This window comes from Leptonychotes weddellii, unplaced genomic scaffold, assembly GCF_054177405.1.
Source record: "Leptonychotes weddellii isolate Sample4059 unplaced genomic scaffold, ASM5417740v2 HiC_scaffold_4890, whole genome shotgun sequence".
Classification (NCBI taxonomy): domain Eukaryota; kingdom Metazoa; phylum Chordata; class Mammalia; order Carnivora; family Phocidae; genus Leptonychotes; species Leptonychotes weddellii.
In genome coordinates this window covers 1-5,819 of record NW_028016168.1, presented here as the reverse complement: position 1 = coordinate 5,819, position 5,819 = coordinate 1, and the positions used below count along the sequence as shown (strand labels likewise).

Genomic DNA, 5,819 nt, shown 5'->3' with positions numbered 1-5,819 from the left:
GAATCTGTAAACTGAAATCAGTCAGCTTTTTCCACACTGAGAAGTCACATTTCTGATTCTCTGTATTCCCTTTTAATTCTTTTTACAAATAAGTTGATCTTTCCAGAGTTCACCCTTCTTGTCACGTGTTATCACAACTATCCCGCACTGGCTCAAACAAGTTCCATGGCCGTCATGGCCAGCAGGGCAGCAAGATTCTGGGAACGCACAGGTATTTGGTGAGCTTGTTGTCAAGTTACATCCCAAACAGTTCGTGTCAATTTACACTTGCTCTGGCAGTGGGTAAGAGTGTGCTTACCCACATCCTTGTATGCCTTTAGTTTTATCAGGCTTTCTTTTTTGTTGTTGGTATTCTTTTCACAAGTCTGTACAACAAGCTATCAACTCCTTGAGGATTGGGGCCATGTCTCCATTCCATACTTCCAGCAAGTAGTGACTGTCTGAAATGTACCTGAATGTGGATCTAATGAATGTTGAATACATGAATGAGTGGTAGGATTACTTATATTGCTTTTAAATGAAAAATTTATCAGTCCAAAGAATTCACATAACAAAGTGCCTGCTACAAGAGTTTGATCTTGACAAGGTTTGATTACAACCCATGTCATATCTCTTCAAAAACAGTGCTTTTGTGATAGCCAGAATAAAGACCAAACAACAAAAGGACCTTCCAGTCCCCATCCCCCTCCCCAGCAAATCCACTCAGTCCTTAATGTCTAAAGTCCTCTTAAACAAAACAGCACACCATTCTGCCTCTATATCCAGCCTCCTCTACTTTCTAATTGGATCAGCCCTGAATCTTGCCTCTTGAGTGAATGGCTGTCCCTTGCTTGGCAAGCAAGTAAATTCAGCTTTGATTGTTGGTCTGTTTCTTCTTACTTCTAATGGTCTTTATGTCACTGACGATGTATAAATGTGTTTCCCTATATCTTGACCAGTGATATATATAAATGACACAGCATAATGCAGTGGTAAAAGTTTAGGAATTGAGCAAACTAAATCTGGGATTGGATTCCTGCTCTATTTTTCACAGTGTAGTTTAAACAAATCAATTCACCCCTTCACATTTTCATTCTCTCCCCCATATAATGGGAAATAATGGTGCCTACTTAATAAGATTCTAGTGAACATAAATAACCAAGAGAAGGCAACTTGAACATTGAGAATTCAACAAACATTAATAAAGCCCAATTTATTTCTATATATGGTGAACATTTGCAGTTTCAGCTGCAACCATTTTATCTCTAAAAGCAGAATGAATCATTCCCCAGAGAGAGCTATTGAATTTAAACAGAGCTGTGATGAACACGCCACCCTGACATTGGGCCCCTGGTCCATAGGAAGCAAACCCTGCTCATCTCTCTCTCTCTCTCTCCCTGACCTCAAACTGTACTCTCCCAGGTTAGGATCAAATCCCTCGTGTACTTCACCCTTACCTTTGATCCTTACCATAGCCCCGTATATGGATGTCCAAAGAAATTGGACTTGTATTTACTCTAAGTGCTCAGACCAGATTATAGGCAAAGTGGGCATTAAAAAATCCAAGTTACAATGTTGTCATGAAGATCACAATCTGTCAAGACACATGTGTTGCAAAGCACCAGGCCAGAGCTATAACGTTTCAGAGCACTGCATCACTTACAATCAGTAAAGATTATTTAGTTATGTGAATGTGAATTCTATGATTTTTATTAAATGTTTATATATAAACTTGCATTGGCAAATAAGAAACATATTTGATCTGTATTGTAGCAGTGCTGAATTTCTTATTCCTATCAAATAACTGAAAGTATTTTTCCTTGGAGAAAATTATGGAAGGAAAGCAGAAAATACCCTAAGAACTACTATTGTTATGAATATGTATACAAAAGTAAAACTAATCACATGCATACATGTATTTATTCCAATATCTTGAGTAGGATATATATACTACGTTAACTTTATTAGAGATTAAAACTGACAAAATGAGATGTATCTTCATTAATTTATACATCTGCAAACATTCGTGCTATGCACATGGTGGCTATGAATTTTCATAGGTCATTTTCCAATCACTTGAGTTATGGTCTGTTTCCTTTAAGTTTACAAATTCTTTAATAAAATCCCAAAGGTTCCTTAAACACAACAAATGAACACAATAGATTAGACAAAAGTGCCTTAAGCATAAGAGAAAATTTTAAAACAAGTATTTATTTTAGGACATATTTACTCAAAAACACAAAGTGAGACTTTGTAATCTTCCACTTCCATTTTAAAGGATTTTTGTAGCATTTTGGCCTTGAATGTAGCAAAGATTCTCCCTGTATATGGGCACAATCCCCTGGAGTATTTTCCAGACCAAGTACAGTGTGGCAGCAGAGGTAGATTTACTTTGAAGATAATGATGTTTAAACTTTAGGTCCATTCACTCTCATTGCCAAAACTATGGAAGGAGCCTTCCCAATTTTGTATTTGTAATTCTATATTCTTTTCTTTGAGGACACCCAACATAATATAATCCACCTGTGTGGTTCACTCAGCAACCATTCTACCACCTTTCTCCCATGACTTTCTCTACCATGTGAGCTGGGAAGTAGAGTGTGCTATTTCCTTGACTCCTTTGTGGCTAAGGATGGTCTTGGGACATGGTGCTTGGCAATGAGATATGGGTGTCCCTGGAAGCGCTTTGCCTTCTAAATAAAACAGAAAAACCTCCTGATGAGAAGCTCTTTGCCTTTTGTCCTCCCCTTCCCCCATTATTCCTCTATGGGATGCGGACCCATGCCTGAAGATAGCCATACTGAGGCCTCCAGGAGGAAAACCATACTCAAGGAAAACAGAGAAGAAAGATAGAAGAACATTGGTTCCTTGATATTATTATTGAACCAAGGCTACCTACAACTAAATGTCTTTTTACTGTTGTTACAAGTTAGCACTTTCCATACTTAAACCAGCAATGGTTTTCTGTAGCTCCCAGCCTTATCAAATCCTAAAATTTGAACTGTAGTACCAGTTCTAAGAAAATTAACTATATAAAGCTAAATTTATGTAATTGATAATATAAATCAGCCATTTCATTTTTAAATTAAAATTATCAGAGTAATACATGTACAGGGTTCTTCAAAAATTTAATATCACTAAAGCCATATAATTTGAGAAAAGAAAGCCACCACAGTCACCTGCCTCCCCACCTTGCTGATCTCTGCCCGTGAGAATTTACCCTCAATTCTTCAGTTCTTTCCAAAGAATTTATTTCTACATTGCTAAGTAATATATAGTGATTGAGATTTAAATCTTGGGCTCAGCATTGTTGAGCACAGGAAAGGATGTAACATGTATATTTAAAGTTAACACTCTTGTGAATATAAACATTTCAGAAGCACGGTCTTGTCTAATGCAGATTTGAGTGGACGGTTTTGAGAATAGCATGAGATTGTCCCACTTTTTTATCATGTCATCAATACTTACTGCTGCTCTTCCTCACTCATATTATTTTTCTCCATGGTCTGCTTCACCTGGTTTTCAATAACCTACCAAGAATCAAAATCCTTTGGTCATGTATAATGGCATGATACTGATCTTATATGATAATAACATTGAGTCTAAATGGAATACTACTTCTAGAATCAGGTATAACATACTAATGTATACTGTATATAATACAGAGGCATATACATATCTAATTGAAACAGAATTACAATCTGTTAAGCAGCAAATTGTTAGTATGTATTTTGGAAGGGTATCCTGAAAGTCATTAGAGGAACCAGTTCATTATATCTCTTGTTACCAAATAAACTCATTACAACCTATTGTTACATGTGCAAGGGTTACAGAAATGGTCAATTCTGCTTGGCATATTCGACTTTAAAAAAGGATGTTTATTTTTTTCATTAATACATTAGCTTACACCTGTCCAGTTTTAAGCTAATGTCTGCATAGTGAGATATTCTCAGCATTACAGAAAGTTATCATTTAGAAAGATAATGCATATATTCTTATTTTGCTTAGGACATGGTACAAGAAGCACACATCACTAAAGGAAATATTTCTATTGAAAAACATTGATTCACAAAAACTTACATGCATTTTCTTCTTTAAAATTCTATTTGCTGTTTCCAATTTTATAGCTTCAGTCTGAAGAAGAAATGGTTTTTAAAGTAAGATACTTGGTTAAGAATATTTGTTAAATGCTTTTCCCCATTTATGGAACAAAAAGTATTATGTAAATGATGCTATTCTGATTTCAAAAGTACCCAATAGCATACCATTTAAAAACACGAATAAACACAGCATGACTTGAAGGACATGTGGTAAAGACAGAAAGATCCTAGCCTTCTAGGTAAAAAACTAGAGGAGATAAGGGTTGATATTAGAAAAACCTAGAGAGAGGGCAGAAAAAATGGTGGAGGAGTAGGGGTCCCTATTCCAACCAGTCCCTGGAATTGAGCTGGATATCTACCAGACCACTCTGAACACCCATGAAATCAGCCTGAGATGTAAGAAGATAGATCTGGATCTCTACTAACAGAATATCTCATGTGGTTTATTTTGAGGTACAAAGTGGGGAGCCATGATTCCATGGGCAGATATCAGAGGATAAATGGAAGGGGGAGGGAGCTGAGCTGTCGGGATCCTACACCACCAGTGAGCGACAGCCTCCCACACTGGGGACTGGGCACAGACTCGCAGACTGGTAGCGATGGGGAAAGGACTTTAGGGCGGCCCCCTGGATGGAAACCCGGAGTGGGGCCATGTGTGTGAACTGGGGGTGGCTGGTGGTTTTAGAAGCACAAAGGGCAGAGGCGAGCCCCGACCTGGAAGCAAGGACTGGGAGTGCTGCTGAGGGGCACACAACCCAGGACACTGCAGTTCATAGCAGCACAGACAGAAACGGAGAATAGTGTGGCCTGGAGAGCTCACTGAAGAACAGACTGCAATCTCTGCTCTGAGGCAGAGGGTTGAAAATGGTCTCTTCTACTCTGACTCTCGGAAGAGACATGGAGAGCTGCCAGGGAAAGCCACCAGAGAACAAAAGCCCCCAAAGCCGATTTTCACTGAGCCCATCCCCTGCCACAGGGGGCAGGGCAACTCTGCCCAAACAGGATTGCCTGAGTAATGGCGCAGCAGGCCCCTCCCCCAGAAGATAGGCTAGGAAAACAAGAGGCCAGCAACCCTAAGATCCCTATAAAACAGGTGCACCTTGCTTGGGCTGTGGTCAATAATTTGGACTCTATACATTCCCTCAACCATCCCTCAACAGAATGACTAGGAGGAGGAACTCCCAAAATAGGAAAGACTCAGAGATTATGACTTATGCTGCAGATTTACAAATGGATGCAGATATAACCAAGATGTCAGAGATGGCATTCAGGCTAGCAATTGTAAAGACAATGGCTAGAATGGAGAAATCAATTAATGGCAACATAGAGTCTCTAAGGGCAAAAATGAAAGCTGAATTGGCAGAACTTAAAAATGCTATCAATGAGATCCAATCTAATCTAGATAATCTAACAGCTAGGTAAGTGAGCCAGAAGAACGAATTAGTGACCTCAAAGACCAATAAATAGACAAAAAGGGAAAAGAGGAGGCCAGGGAAAAACAACTCAGAATCCATGAAAATAGAATCAGAGAAATAAGTGACACCATGAAACATTCCAATGTCAGAATTATTGGAATCCCTGAGGGGGTGGAGAGAGAGAGAGGACTAGAAGATATATTTGAGCAAATCATAGCTGAGAACTTCCCTAATGTGGGGAATGAAACAAACATTCGTGTCCTAGAGGCAGAGAGGACCCTTCCCAAGATCAAGGAAAACAGGCCAACACCCCAGCATGTAATAG

At 38.9% G+C, this 5,819-nt stretch overlaps 1 long non-coding RNA gene across 1 annotated transcript; it reads right to left on the bottom strand.

Moving 5' to 3' along the window:
• Positions 1-1,916: 1,916 nt before the first annotated feature.
• On the bottom strand, positions 1,917-5,645 carry LOC145719505 (uncharacterized). Its single transcript, XR_014142423.1, has 3 exons — positions 4,060-5,645; positions 3,448-3,509; positions 1,917-2,114 (listed from the first exon to the last, which is right to left on the bottom strand). It is a non-coding gene; the product is annotated as an uncharacterized LOC145719505 (long non-coding RNA).
• Positions 5,646-5,819: the final 174 nt, after the last annotated feature.